The sequence below is a fragment of the Tamandua tetradactyla genome, chromosome 10 (genome assembly GCF_023851605.1).
Source record: "Tamandua tetradactyla isolate mTamTet1 chromosome 10, mTamTet1.pri, whole genome shotgun sequence".
Taxonomy (NCBI): domain Eukaryota; kingdom Metazoa; phylum Chordata; class Mammalia; order Pilosa; family Myrmecophagidae; genus Tamandua; species Tamandua tetradactyla.
The window spans coordinates 32,300,716-32,316,589 of NC_135336.1; the positions used below are offsets into that span (position 1 = coordinate 32,300,716).

The following is a 15,874-nucleotide window of genomic DNA, read 5'->3' on the forward strand; positions in this document are numbered from 1 at the left end:
AAAAAAAAAAAAAAAAAAGGGCAAATTAATTTCAAGGGGAAAAACTAAACACCTTATAGGAATATGATTAAATCTAGTAATCATGACAAGCTCTAAGAAACTATATATGAACACTGAGCATCAGATTGTCCTCTTCATCCTCCTAAAACATCTGAAAATTTGCTTTATTTTCATTTCCATCATTGGCTTAAATTGTGCAGTATAATTTACTTCGTTTTTATAACATGATTTTCCCATACCGACTTTAGTTTTCTCTAAGTCTCTAATTGTATTTCTTCACTGTTGCTGGTGCTGCTGTTTTTTCATCCATAAATATTTTTTGCCTTCATCTCATCAGTAGCCTACTGTGTACTTCCAGTTTTATATGATCATTTTATAGTATATATGCCTTATTTTTTAAGACATTTTTCATGAATCTTCTGATTTTATGTTATAATTTAGACTGCTCAATTTTAGGTCTGCTGACCAGTTGTTAAACCAGGATTTCTTTTTCTCTCACTAAGGGGTTAGTTCCTGTTCTAGTTTGCTGCCTGCTGGAATGCAATATACCAGAAACAAAATGGCTTTTAAACAGGGGAAGTTAATAAGTTGCTAGCTTACAGTTCTAAGGCTGAGAAAAAGGCCCCAATTAAAACAAGTCTATAGAAATGCCCAATTTAAGGCATTTGGGGAAAGATACCTTGGTTCAAGAAAGCTGATGACATTCAATGTTTCTCTCTCAGCTGGAAGGGCACATAGCGAATATGGCGGCATCATCTGGCTTTCTTGTGGCTCTACCATAAAGGGACTCTCTCCAAAATGTTTCCTCTTTTAAAGAATTCCATTAAGCAACTCCACCTTCAATGGGTGGAGACACACCACCATGGAAATCATCTATTCAAAGGTTACCACCCACAATTGGGTGGGTCAAATTTCCATGGAAACAACCTAATCAGGGGTTTCCACCCCACAATATTGAATCAGGATTAAAAGAGATACAGCTACCTCCACAAGATTTGATCAGGAAAAAGGACATGGCTTTTCTAGGATATATAGCAGCTTGAAATAGGCACACCTATAATGTATATTTGGTATGTTTCATGGTGTCTCACAGGTCACTTTTGCCTGTTATTTTTTCTGTTAAGTAAGATTGAATCATTTCAGTTGTCCTATTTTCAAGTTTACTGATTATTTCTTCGGTCTGTTCAAATCTTCTGTCGCCAATGTATTTTTAAATTGCAGTTATTGTGCTTCTAAGTTTGATTGGTTCCTTATTTTTTTATTGAGAAATCTTCATGCATATACATTCTATACATGGTATACAATCCTTGGCTCACAATATCCTCACATAGTTGTGTATTCATTACCATGATCACTTCTTAGAGCAGTTGCATCACTCCAGAAAAAGAAATAAAAAGAAAAAAGGAAAAACTCATATATACTATACACTTTACCCCTCTGTGCCAGTTTGAATCTATGGTGGACCCCAGAAAAGCCATGTCCTTTAATCCTCATTCAATATCACTGGGTGGAAACATTTTGATTGTTCCCATGGAGATTGTATTAGTTAGGGTTCTCTAGAGAAACAGAATCAGCAGGAAACACTGGCAAATATAAAATTTATAAAAGTGCTTCACATAACCGTGGGAATGCAGAGTCCAAAATCCTCAGGGCAGGCTGTGACACCGACGATTTTGACGGAGGGTCTAGACGAACTCCAGAGGAGAGGCTCGCTGGCTGAAGCAGGAAGAGAGACTGTCTCTTCTGAATCCTGCTTAAAAGGCTTCCAGTGATTAGATTAAGCATTACTCATTGCAGAAGACACTCCCCTTGGCTGATTACAAATGGAATCAGCTGTGGATGCAGCTGACATGATCATGATTTAATTCTATGAAATGTCCTCCATTGCAACAGACAGGTTAGCACTTGCCCAACCAGACAAACAGGTACCACCACTTGGCCAAGTTGACACAGGAACCTGACTATGACAGTTCCAATAGTTATTGATCCTGATAATGAGGGGGGAAATTAAACCAAATTATCCCAGAACCAACACGGCTATTAGAATTAGGAGCAAGGACTTTAAAGCCATTATTATAACTGTATTCTTTATATTCAAAAAATTAAGTAAAAGAGGCAAAGAGAAAAACCTAAATTGAATTTCTAGTCATGAAAACTATAATGTGGGAGATAAAAATTTTATTGGATGGGATAATGATGAAAAAAAATTAGTGAACTTGGGGACATAGAACTATCAGAAATGGAGCACAGGGCAGAGTGACAGTGGCACAGTGGCAGAATTCTTGCCTGCCATGCTGGACACCTGGGTTCAATTCCTGGTGCCTGCCCATGCAGAAAAAAAAAAAAGGACCACAGTAAGAAATATATATATATATATATATATATTTAAAAGCAGTGCACTGAAGGGCAATTTCCAGAAGCCTAATAAACAGATGATTCAAGATGCAGAAGGAGAGGAGCCAACAGGAAAAAAAAAATCTTTGAAGGAATGATGACCAGATTTTTTTCTAAACTGAATAGAAGTTAAAAGTTCACCAAATCTCAATGAAACCCATGCACAATAAATATAAAGAAAATGACACCACAGTAAATTGTCATCAAGGGACAACAAGAAAATCATAAAAGCAACCAGAGGGAAAATGACACCTTAAGTACAAAAAATAATGACAAGGATGACAGCATATTTCTCATCAGATACAATGCAAATGAGGAGAAAGTGGAGTGAGATCTTTAAAGTACTGAAAGAATTGTCAGCCTAGACTTCTATAACCAGCAAAAAGTATCTTTCAAAAACCAAGAATGAAATAAAGACTTTTTCAGAAACTCAAAAGCTGAAAGGATTCAATACCAGCAGACCAACTACAAAAATCTTAAAGGAAGTGCTGCAGGTAGAAGCATAATCAGACCAGAGGAGAGATATATCTATTCAAAGGAATGAAGGGCCCCAGAAAAAGCAACTGCATGGAAAATATATATGTAAGGTTTTTTCTTGTTACCTAATTACTTTAAAAGACCATTGTTGGGGGGGGTGGAGGGGTAGGATGGGGGTGGGCCATGGTGGTTCAGCAGGCAGAGTTCTTGCCTGCCATGCCAGAGACCTGTGTTTGATTCCTGGTGCCGGCCCATGCAAAAAAAAAAAAAAAAAAAAGAAGAAGAAGAAGATCATTGGCAGGATGCAATGGTAGTTCAATGGTAGAATTCTAGCCTGCCATGTGGGAGACTCAGGTTACATTCTGTCCCACCCCCCCCAAAAAATAATTAAACAAATGGTGCTGCAGTAATGGGATAGTCATGTGACCCATACAGTATACAAAAAAAAAAATAGATAACTGAGACTAGGTTCAGCTGTTGTTGCAGCCACACTATATTTTAGCCCACAACTACCTAAGGGGGCTGGGCCGGGACCATGTCACCACCAGGTACTTGGATGCTACAGGTATACCTGAACCACCTGCGCTGCCAGGCCTGGGAGTGTGATCGGAAATGTTTCTTCATGGGCTGCAGGAAGATCCTTATGATGGATCTGAAGAATGGACATGGTTCTGTGGAGTTAGATGATCTCTGTGATGCAGATGATGCAGTTTATGAACTAAACGGCAAAGACCTTTGTGGTGAGCGAGTCACTGTTGAGATGCCCGTGGCCCACGTCCAGATGGCAGTTACCTTTCTGGATGCAATGGATATGGTTATAGAAGAAGTGACCAAGATAAATATGGCCCTCCTCCCTGTGCTAAGACTTATGGTGGAAAATTGTCAGGTCAGTGCAGCTGGCATGACCTGAAGGATTATAGATTATACTCATCAGGTGGGAGAGGTGAGCTATGCAGATGCCCATAAGGGCTGCATAAATGAAGGAGTGATTGAATTTGTGTTTTGTTCTGATATGAAAAACACTTTGGAAAAGTTGGATGAAACTGAAGCCAATGGCGGTAAAAACAGATTAGTTGAAAGCAAGCCAGGTCCTCCAGGAAGCTGGTCCTACTTCCGGGAACCCGAGTCACTCAAGGTCTCACTTTCCAAGTAGACATTCCCATAAGCGCTGAAGCCTAAGTGGTAGCAGCAAAAGCAGTTGGTCTAAGAGTAGATCTTGATCTAGGTCAGGTTCCCATTCCAGGAGCCAGAGCCGTAGCTGAAACAAGGAGAAAAGCAGAAGCCTCAACGGAGATAACAGAAGCCACAGCCGCAGCTACAGAGCAGACAAAAGATGAGGCAGGAGTACAGATCACACTGAAAAGGAGATCTTGAACAGTGACAGCATTGGGAAATCCAAGAGCCGGAGCCACAGGGGACATAGAAATAAGAGCAAAAATGAGAGCAGGCACCAAGAAAGGAGAGTGGAGGGGGAGAAATGAGGGAGTGTGAACAGAAGTAGAGGCAAGGCAAAGAGCAGAAGATAGGAGAACAGCTTCCTCAAGAGTAGGAGCCAAAGTAGGACAGGAGCAAAGGAGGCAGCAGAAGCCACAGCTGCAGCCATAGCAAGAGCCAGAGTAGCAGAAAACCCGATGGCAAATAAGACAGAGGATCAGGCAGTGGCAAGAAAAAGAAAACACCCACCACTCCCAGTTCAGATCGTGATGCTGCTCGGTATCAAAGGAGCAGGAGCACCCAAGTCTGAGTCTGGCCTGAGGGAAGGCCAAGGGAACAATGAGTATGCAAGCACCAACCAGGAGACCTGGTCCAAGTCCAGGTCCAATAATAAGTCAAAGCCAAACCTTCCTTCAGAATCATGCTCCAGATAGAAGTCAGCTTCAAAATCTCAGGCTAGGTCAAAGTTTAGACCTGGGTCACCTTCCAGCTCACCCTCCCGATCTCAATCAAGGTTCCTACTCAAGGTCCTAATTGGCTACAACTATAATGGAACTACCCAGGAAGTCTTTTGTACATGTTTGGTATCCATAGAACAAGCAATTGAATTGAACACATGTCACTGCTGTAAATTTTTAACTCCCCTAATGGTGTGTTTATAATTGTTAAATCTAAGTGCTTTCTCTTGTAAAGCCCCCCTGCCCCAGCCCAGGCCTTCCTGCTGTAATGAAGGGGAAAAACTTCTCTTTGAAAAAGCCCCCTTTATTCGTGGCCCACAGAAAAGTATTCCAAATGCCTCGGCTTTCAGGCTTGGCTTTACCTGCAGGCAACTCAGTACCTGGACAGCCGTAAGGTTGGCTTGATGACATAGGTAAGTATGATGAGTTTGACAAGTTTTGACTTAAAATTGATGCTCTTGAAGGGGAATTTAGGGTGCTCCCGCCGCCAGCCAGCCCTCCTCTCCCTCTTTCTCTGCCGGCGGCGCTCCCGCCGCCAGCCAGCCCTCCTCTTCCCCCTTCTCCGCCAGCGGCGCTCCCACCACCATCTTGCCCTTCTCTTTCCCCTTCTGCTCCAGTGGCGCTCCATTTGCCATCTTATCCTTCCCTTTCTCCTCCTGCTCCGGTGGCTCTCCAACCACCACCGTGCCCTCTTCTGCCTTCACCGGCTCCTCTGCCACCGGCCTCGACAGCCTTGCCACCCTCACCTTTCCTCCTCCAGAATAGCTACTGGGGAAGTGGAGACGATACAGAGCAGCTCCCAGAGCCACGACAGAGATCAAAGGGATGGCGTACCCCATCCTGGAACAGCTGACTGTCTGGGAGAACCAGCTCCGGTGAGATCGCCGAGGGGCGTGGGCTTTCCCGGGCGGGACGGCAAGCAACCGGAGTCCCTCCCTTCCTCCTTCCCAGGCCAGCTGGCAAAATTGGGCAGGCGGTCCCCTTGGGCCGTGGCGGCTGGCGCCCCCACTATGCGAGGCCCCCCGGACCAACTGAGAGAGTTGGGTCGGAAATCCCCAGACTGCGGAGAACGGTGACTGGGGGGATCCCTTCCAAACACGTGACTCCCCGGTCCAGCTGGGAACCGTGCACTCTCCCGGGCTGCAGCGGCTGGCGCCCTCCCACCTGCTTGCCGCCCCGGGCCGACTAGGAAATTCGGTTGGGAGCTCTCCTGGGCTGCGGCGGCCGGCGACCCTCCCCGCGTTTGGACCCACGACCGGCTGGCAACTCTTCCAAGCCACTTCGGCTGGCAAACCTCCCCCATGGCAAGAGTTTTCCAAAGTTAAAGGACCCACACACCTTTTACTGGTGGAACCCGCAGACAAACGTGTGCCACGAGCGCCACCTACTGGGCAGGATAAGAAAAACAGAAACCAGAGATTTCACAGAAAAATCTTTCAACCTGTTGGGTCCAACACCCAGGGAAATCTGACTAAATGCCCAGACGCCAGCAGAAGATAATGGATCACGCTCAGAAAATTGAAAATATGGCCCAGTCAAAGGAACAAACCAATAGTTCAAATGAGATACAAGAGCTGAAACAACTAATGCTGAATATACGAACAGAAATGGAAAAACTCTTCAAAAACAAAATCGATAAATTGAGGAAGGACATGAAGAAGACATGGGCTGAACAAAAAGAAGAAATAGAAAAACTGAAAAAACAAATCACAGAGCTTATGGAAGTGAAGGATAAAGTAGAAAAGATGGAAAAAACAATGGATACCTACAATGATAGATTTAAAGAGACAGAAGATAGAATTAGTGATTTGGAGGATGGAACATCTGAATTCCAAAAAGAAACAGAAACTATCGGGAAAAGAATGGAAAAATTTGAACAGGGGATCAGGGAACCCAAGGACAGTATGAACTGCACAAATATACGTGTTGTGGGTGTCCCAGAAGGAGAAGAGAAGGGAAAAGGAAGAGAAAAACTAATGGAAGAAATTATCACTGATAATTTCCCAACTCTTATGAAAGACCTAAAATTACAGATCCAAGAAGTGCAGCGCACCCCAAAGAGATTAGACCCAAATAGGCGTTCTCCAAGACACTTACTAGTTAGAATGTCAGAGGTCAAAGAGAAAGAGAGGATCTTGAAAGCAGCAAGAGAAAAACAATCCATCACATACAAGGGAAACCCAATAAGACTATGTGTAGATTTCTCAGCAGAAACCATGGAAGCTAGAAGACAGTGGGATGATATATTTAAATTACTAAAAGAGAAAAACTGCCAACCAAGACTCCTATATCCAGCAAAATTGTCCTTCAAAAATGAGGGAGAAATTAAAACATTCTTAGACAAAAAGTCACTGAGAGAATTTGTGACCAAGAGACCAGCTCTGCAAGAAATACTAAAGGGAGCACTGGAGTCAGATACAAAAAGACAGAAGAGAGAGGTATGGAGAAGAGTGTAGAAAGAAGGAAAGTCAGATATGATATATATAATACAAAAGGCAAAATGGTAGAGGAAAATATTATCCAAACAGTAATAACGCTAAATGTTAATGGACTGAATTCCCCAATCAAAAGACATAGACTGGCAGAATGGATTAAAAAACAGGATCCTTACATATGCTGTCCACAGGAAACACATCTTAGACCCAAAGATAAACATAGGTTGAAAGTGAAAGGTTGGGAAAAATATTTCATGCAAATAACAACCAGAAAAGAGCAGGAGTGGCTATACTAATATCCAACAAATTAGACTTCAAATGTAAAAGAGTTAAAAGAGACAAAGAAGGACACTATATACTAATAAAAGGAACAATTAAACAAGAAGACATAACAATCATAAATATTTATGCACCGAACCAGAATGCCCCAAAATACGTGAGGAATACACTGCAAACACTGAAAAGGGAAATAGACACATACACTATAATAGTTGGAGACTTCAATTCACCACTCTCATCAATGGACAGAACATCTAGACAGAGGATCAATAAAGAAATAGAGAATCTGAATATTACTATAAATGAGCTAGACTTAACAGACATTTATAGGACATTACATCCCACAACAGCAGGATACACCTTTTTCTCAAGTGCTCATGGATCATTCTCAAAGATAGACCATATGCTGGGTCACAAAGCAAGTCTTAACAAATTTAAAAAGATTGAAATCATACACAACACTTTCTCGAATCATAAAGGAATGAAGTAGGAAATCAATAATAGGTGGAGTGCCATAAAATTCACAAATACGTGGAGGCTCAACAACACACTCTTAAACAACAAGTGGGTCAAAGAAGAAATGGCTAGAGAAATTAGTAAATACCTTGAGGCGAATGAAAATGAAAACACAACATATCAAAACTTATGGGATGCAGCAAAGGCAGTGCTAAGAGGGAAATTTATTGCCCTAAATGCCTTTATCAGAAAAGAAGAAAAGGCAAAAATGCAGGAATTAACTGTGCACTTGGAAGAACTGGAGAAAGAACAGCAAACGAATCCCAAAGCAAGCAAAAGGAAAGAAATAACAAAGATTAGAGCAGAAATAAATGAAACTGAAAACATGAAAACAATAGAGAAAATCAATAAGACCAGAAGTTGGTTCTATGAGAAAATCAGTAAGATTGATGGGCCCTTAGCAAGATTGACAAAAAGAAGAAGAGAGAGGACGCAAATAAATAAGATCAGAAATGGAAGAGGAGACATAACCACTGACCTCACAGAAATAAAGGAGGTAATAACAGGATACTATGAACAACTTTACGCTAATAAATACAACAATTTAGAGGAAATGGACGGGTTCCTGGAAAGACATGAACAACCAACTTTGACTCAAGAAGAAATAGATGACCTCAACAAACCAATCACAAGTAAAGAAATTGAATTAGTCATTCAAAAGCTTCCTAAAAAGAAAAGTCCAGGACCAGACGGCTTCACATGTGAATTCTATCAAACATTCCAGAAAGAATTAGTACCAACTCTCCTCAAACTCTTCAAAAAAATCAAAGTGGAGGGAAAACTACCTAATTCATTCTACGAAGCCAACATCACCCTCATACCAAAACCAGGCAAAGATATTACAAAAAAAGAAAACTACAGACCAATCTCTCTAATGAATATAGATGCAAAAATCCTCAATAAAATTCTAGCAAATCGTATCCAACAACACATTAAAAGAATTATACATCACGACCAAGGAGGATTCATCCCAGGTATGCAAGGATGGTTCAACATAAGAAAATCAATTAATGTAATACACCATATAAACACATCAAAGCAGAAAAATCACATGATCATCTCAATTATAATGCAGAGAACGTATTTGACAAGATTCAACATCCTTTCCTGTTGAAAACACTTCAAAAGATAGGAATACAAGGGAACTTCCTTAAAATGATAGAGGGAATATATGAAAAACCCACAGCTAATATCATCCTCAATGGGGAAAATGGAAAACTTTTCCCCTAAGATCAGGAACAAGACAAGGATGTCCACTATCACCACTATTATTCAACATCGTGTTGGAGGTTCTAGCCAGAGCAATTAGACAAGAAAAAGAAATACAAGGCATCAAAATTGGAAAGGAAGAAGTAAAACCATCACTGTTTGCAGAGGATATGATACTATACGTCGAAAACCCGGAAAAATCCACAACAAAGCTACTAGAGCTAATAAATGAGTACAGCAAAGTAGCAGGTTACAAGATCAACATTCAAAAATCTGTAGCATTTCTATACACTAGTAATGAACAAGCTGAGGGGGAAATCAAGAAACGAATCCCATTTACAATTGCAACTAAAAGAATAAAATACCTAGGAATAAATTTAACTAAAGAGACAAAAAACCTATATAAAGAAAACTACAAAAAACTGCTAAAAGAAATCACAGAAGACCTAAATAGATGGAAGGGCATACCGTGTTCATGGATTGGAAGACTAAATATAGTTAAGATGTCAATCCTACCTAAATTGATCTACAGATTCAATGCAATACCAATCAAAATCCCAACAACTTATTTTTCAGAAATAGAAAAACCAATAAGCAAATTTATATGGAAGGGCAGTGTGCCCCGAATTGCTAAAAACATCTTGAGGAAAAAAAACGAAGCTGGAGGTCTCGCGCTGCCGGACTTTAAGGCATATTATGAAGCCACAGTGGTCAGAACAGCATGGTACTGGCATAAAGATAGATATATCGACCAATGGAATCGAATAGAGTGCTCAGATATAGACCCTCTCATCTATGGACATTTGATCTTTGATAAGGCAGTCAAGCCAACTCACCTGGGACAGAACAGTCTCTTCAATAAATGGTGCCTAGAGAACTGGATATCCATATGCAAAAGAATGAAAGAGGACCCGTATCTCACATCCTATGCAAAAGTTAACTCAAAATGGATCAAAGATCTAAACATTAGGTCTAAGACCATAAAACAGTTAGAGGAAAATGTAGGGAGATATCTTATGAAACTTACAATTGGAGGCGGTTTTATGGACCTTAAACCTAAAGCAAGAGCACTGAAGAAGGAAATAAATAAATGGGAACTCCTCAAAATTAAACACTTTTGTGCATCAAAGAACTTCATCAAGAAAGTAGAAAGACAGCCTACACAATGGGAGATAATATTTGGAAATGACATATCAGATAAAGGTCTAGTATCCAGAATTTATAAAGAGATTGTTCAACTCAACAACAAAAAGACAGCCAACCCAATTACAAGATGGGAAAAAGACTTGAACAGACACCTACCAGAAGAGAAAATACAAATGGCCAAAAGGCACATGAAAAGATGTTCAATGTCCCTGGCCATTAGAGAAATGCAAATCAAAACCACAATGAGATATCATCTCACACCCACCAGAATGGCCATTATCAACAAAACAGAAAATGACAAGTGCTGGAGAGGATGCGGAGAAAGAGGCACACTTATCCACTGTTGGTGGGAATGTCAAATGGTGCAACCACTGTGGAAGGCAGTTTGGCGGTTCCTCAAAAAGCTGAATATAAAATTGCCATACGACCCAGCAATACCATTGCTAGGTATCTACTCAAAGGACTTAAGGGCAAAGACACAAACGGACATTTGCACACCAATGTTTATAGCAGCGTTATTTACAATTGCAAAGAGATGGAAACAGCCAAAATGTCCATCAACAGAAGAATGGCTAAACAAACTGTGGCATATACATACAATGGAATATTATGCAGCTTTAAGACAGGATAAACTTATGAAGCATGTAGTAACATGGATGGACCTAGAGAACATTATGCTGAGTGAGTCTAGCCAAAAACTAAAGGACAAATACTGTATGGTCCCACTGATGTGAACGAACATTCAAGAATAAACTTGGAATATGTCATTGGTATCAGAGTCCAGCAGGAGTTAGAAACAGGGTAAGATAATGGGTAATTGGAGCTGAAGGGATACAGACGGTGTAACAGGACTAGATACAAAAACTCAAAAATGGACAGCACAATAATACCTAATTGTAAAGTAATCATGTTAGTGTCCGCGACTTCTCGCTCAGCGTCAAGCCCCCGGCCGGCGGGTGAGACAATGAGGAGAGACAGAGAGACGCAGACAAATCCGCGCTGGTGAGAAACACAGATCCAAGACACGTAGCAGTTGTAAGCACAGACCTTTACTGGAGTTAAGCTTGCATTCTCTGTTACAGGTTCCACGCGGGCGAAATTTCCCGCGGGGGAACAACCTCTATGCGGCCGTCAGGCACGGCTCCCTGTGGGTCGTCTCCACCCACCCCGTCCGGGTAACCTCTTATATACTGTGCCCAAACCCAATAGGTTAGTGCCACGTATACAGAGGTGATTGGAAGATAGGGTTGGTGGGCGTGTGCGTCATTTGCGGAAGCAGGATGTGAGCGCCATCTTAGCTCACTCGATGGGCGGGGGGAACTCTAGAGCAGGCTGCAGCGTGTCCACTAGGCCAAACCCGGAAAGCGGCTCTCTACATGTTAGAACACTGAATGAAGCTGCATCTGAGCTATAGGTTTTTTGTTTGTTTGTTTGTTTGTTTTTACTATTATTACTTTTATTTCTTTTCTCTATATTAACATTCTATATTTTTTCTGTTGTGCTGCTAGTTCTTCTAAACCGATGCAAATGTACTAAGAAACGATGATCATGCATCTATGTGATGATGTTAAGAAATTACTGATTGCATATGTAGAATGGTATGATTTCTAAATGTTGGGTTAATTTCTTTTTTTCCGGTAATTAATAAAAAAAAATTGATGCTCTTTGATGTATGGCATTTAGTGAAAGAATTAAGTCTTAAGTTTGCTACCACATGGTTACATATTTTTGAACTTAACAAAGTCAAGGGAAGTTGATACCTACAGTAACCCATAGGAAATAAACTGTAAAGGTTCTATATTCAGGTATTGTGATTATATTGCTTTATATTTTTAAAAAGGGAAAATAATTATTTTATTTTCCCTGTCTTACAAAGTATAGTGACCCTTTTTTCTACTACATTTGAATAAAGACTATTTTTGCTTAACAAGATTTCACAGTGTTTTTCTGGTGTGTAATTCCATTTCTTACTTCTAAAAGGTACTAAAATGCAAAAGTATAAAAAGTAATGATAGATCTATGGCTTTTGACATACAATTTACAAAGATATAATTTGTTACAAAAAAGATGGGGGCACAGAGGGGTGTACTGTGTGTGTGTGTGTGTAGTTGAAATTAAGTTGGTATCAAATTTAAAATATAGTTGTTATATATTTAGGAGATTAAATTTTTTTGTATGGTGGGGGTCACAATTCATTCTTTTTCCATATGACTGTCTCATTACTGCAACACCATTTGTTGAAATTTTTTTTGAGGGGTCAGGGTGAGAAGAGCATGGGCCAGGAATCAAACCCAGGTCTCCCACATGTCAGGCAAAAATTCTACTACTGAACTACACTTGCATCCCAGAAGGTTAAATTTTAACTACATGTAATCACAAAGAAAATATGTGAAAAATATATCTGGAAAGAATTTGGAAGAGACTAAATATAGTACATTACCAAGAAAAATCAAATAAGTAGGAAAGTAAGCATTAATGAAATAAATGAGGGTCAAAAAGTGCTTAAGACTTGCAAACAATAAATAGCAAAATGACAGAAGAAAGTTCATTACTACATGTAAATGGTTTAACTTCTACCATCAAAAAGTAGATTGCCAAAATGAATATAAAAGCATGAAACAACTATATGCAGTTTGTAAGACTCACATTAAATTCAAAGACATAAACACATTATGAATGGGAAAAATGTATACCATGCAAGTACTAACAAAAAAAGAACAGGGGTAGCTATACTAATATCAGATAAAATGTACTTCAAATAGAAAACTGTTACGAGGGACAAAGAAGGTAATTATATACTGATAAAGAGGTCAATTCATCAAGACAACATAATGATTATAAATATATACGCACCTAACAGCAGAACTTCAAAATACATGAAACAAATATTGACAGATTTCAAGGGAGAAATAGAGGGACTTATATTAATAATAGAAGACTTTAATGCACCACTTTCAAAATGGATAGAACACCTAGAGAGAAGATCTATAAGGAAATAGGAGACTTCAATGATACAACTGGATTTAGACATATATGAAACACTTCATCCAACAATAGAAGAATACACATTCTTCCCTAGCGCACATGCATTATTCACCAGAGTAGACCATATAAGTCATGCCACAAAACAAATCTCAATAAACTCTAAAAGCTTTGGAACCATATCATCTCTGACCACATTGGAATGAAAGTAGAAATCAATAACATAATGAGAACTGGAAAATTAAAAAACGTATGGAGATTTAACAATGCACTCTTGAATAACTAATGGATCAAAGAAGAAATCACAAGGGAAATTAGGAAATATACTGAGGGATATGAAAATGAAAACACAACATACCAAAACTTATGGGATGCAGCAAGAGCAGTGTTGAAAGGGAAACTTATAGCTCTAAATACTTAGTTCAAAAAAAGAAAAAGATCTCAAATCATAAACCTAGCCTCAAAACTGGAGGACCTACAAAAAGAAGAGCAAGCTAGACCCAGAGTGAGCAGAAAGAAGGAAATAAAGATTACAGCAGAGATAAGTGAAATAGATTATTTAAAAAGCAATAGAGAAAAATTAAAATTTTGGTTCTTTGAAAAGGTAAGTAAAATTTTGCTAAACCAACAAATAAAAAAAGTTATTGCTAAACAAAAATAACTAAAATCAGAAATGAAAAGGAAAATATTACTACTGACTCCACTGAAACAAAAACTACTATAAGAGGATACTATGAATAACTGTATGCCAACTAATTAAATAAGGAACAAATTTCCAGAAAATTGCAAAATATCTCTACTGACTGACAAACAGAAGATCTCAACAAACCAATAACTACTAAAGAGATTGAATCAGTAATCAAAAATCAACCCACAAAGAAAAGTCCAGTACCAAAACCAGTACCATAACTTCAAAGGGGAATTTTACAAATGCTCCAGGAAGAATTACAGTTATCAGATTCTTCAAATAAAATTGAAGAGCAGGGTACTCTGTAACTCATTCTATGCATCACCCTCATATGAAGGCCAAATAAAGATACCAAATAAAAGAAAACTAAAGACCAATAGCTCTTAAGAACATAGAAGCAAAATTCTGCAAAAAATACTAACAATCTGAATCCAACAATGCATCAAAAGAACTATACACCATGATCAAGTGGGATTTATTCCAGGTATGTAAGGGTGGTTCAACATAAGAAAATTAATTAATGTAGTACACCACACTAACAGAATGAAAGGGGAAAAACCCACATGATCATCTCAATTGATGCACAAAAGATTTTTGACAAAATCTCTTTTTGATAAACACTTAAAAAAATTTGGAACAGAATGAAACATTCTCAGCATGATAAGGGCATATATGAAAAAGCCACAGCTAACATCATACTTAACAGTGAAAGACTGAAAGTTTTCCCTCTAAGATCAGGAACAAGACAAGGGTACCCACTGTCACCACTGTTATTCAACATTATGCTAGAAGTGCTAGCCAGAGTAATTGGCAAGATAAAGAAATAAAAGGCATCCAAATTGGAAAGAAAGAAGTAAAACTTTCCTTAGTTAAGATGACATGAACCCAAACCCAGAAATCTCAAAAACTCCATAACAAAGCTCCTAGGGCTAATAAATGAATTCAGCAAAGTGGTGGAATGCAAGATCAAAGTTCAAAACTCATTGGTATTTCCATACACTGGTAATGAACAATCTAAAGAAGAAATTTTTTTTAAGTGAGTTTACAATAGAAACTAAAATAATCAAATATATAGGAATAAATTTAACCAAAGATGTAAAGGACATATACACAGAAAGCTACAAAACATTGCTACAAGAAATCAAAGAAGACATAAATAAATGGAAGGACAGTCTGTGGTCATGGATTGGATAACTAAATATTGTTAAGATGTTGTATTAGTCAGGGTTCTCTAGAGAAACAGAACCAACCGGAGATATCTCCAAATATGAGATTTATAAAAGTGCCTCAAGCAACCATGGATACGCAAGAGTCCAAAATCCGTAGAGCAGACCATGAAGCTGGCAGCTATGATGAAGTTGCTCAACAAAATCTACAGGAAAGGCTGCTTGGCTGAAGAAGTAGTGGAAATTCTCTCTTCTCCCTTCAAAGTCTTCAACTGATTGGATTAAATGCAGCTAATTGAATTCTTTTTTTTTTTTTCATTTATGTCCCCAGCCCTCCTTCCTCTATCATTCTCACATGCAGCTTCATTGAGTGTTTTGACATAATCATATTACAGTTAGGTAGTATTGGATTATTTTGTTGTGGAAGACATGCCCTTAGTTGATCTTAGATGTAATCAGCCAGGATGCTATCATCTGGCTGATGATTTAATAAATCAGCCTTCTGGTTTATTAACCAGCCATGAGATATCCTTGCAGTAATGGTTAGGCCAGTGCTCCCACTGAACAAACAACTGGACACCACCAACTGACCAAGTTGACCCCTGAACTTAACCATCACAGTCTACCCCTTCTCAACTTGGCAGTTATACACATCATCCCAAACCACACTTAATTTCTAAATAGAATACA

At 39.1% G+C, this 15,874-nt stretch overlaps 2 pseudogenes; both read left to right on the forward strand.

The window, feature by feature from the left end:
• The first annotated feature begins 3,406 nt into the window (after window positions 1–3,406).
• LOC143647619 (serine/arginine-rich splicing factor 4 pseudogene) lies at window positions 3,407–4,352 on the forward strand (annotated as a pseudogene).
• Window positions 4,353–4,502: 150 nt separating this feature from the next.
• The window catches only part of LOC143647620 (uncharacterized), a 34,590-nt pseudogene continuing 23,218 nt past the window's right edge, over window positions 4,503–15,874 (forward strand).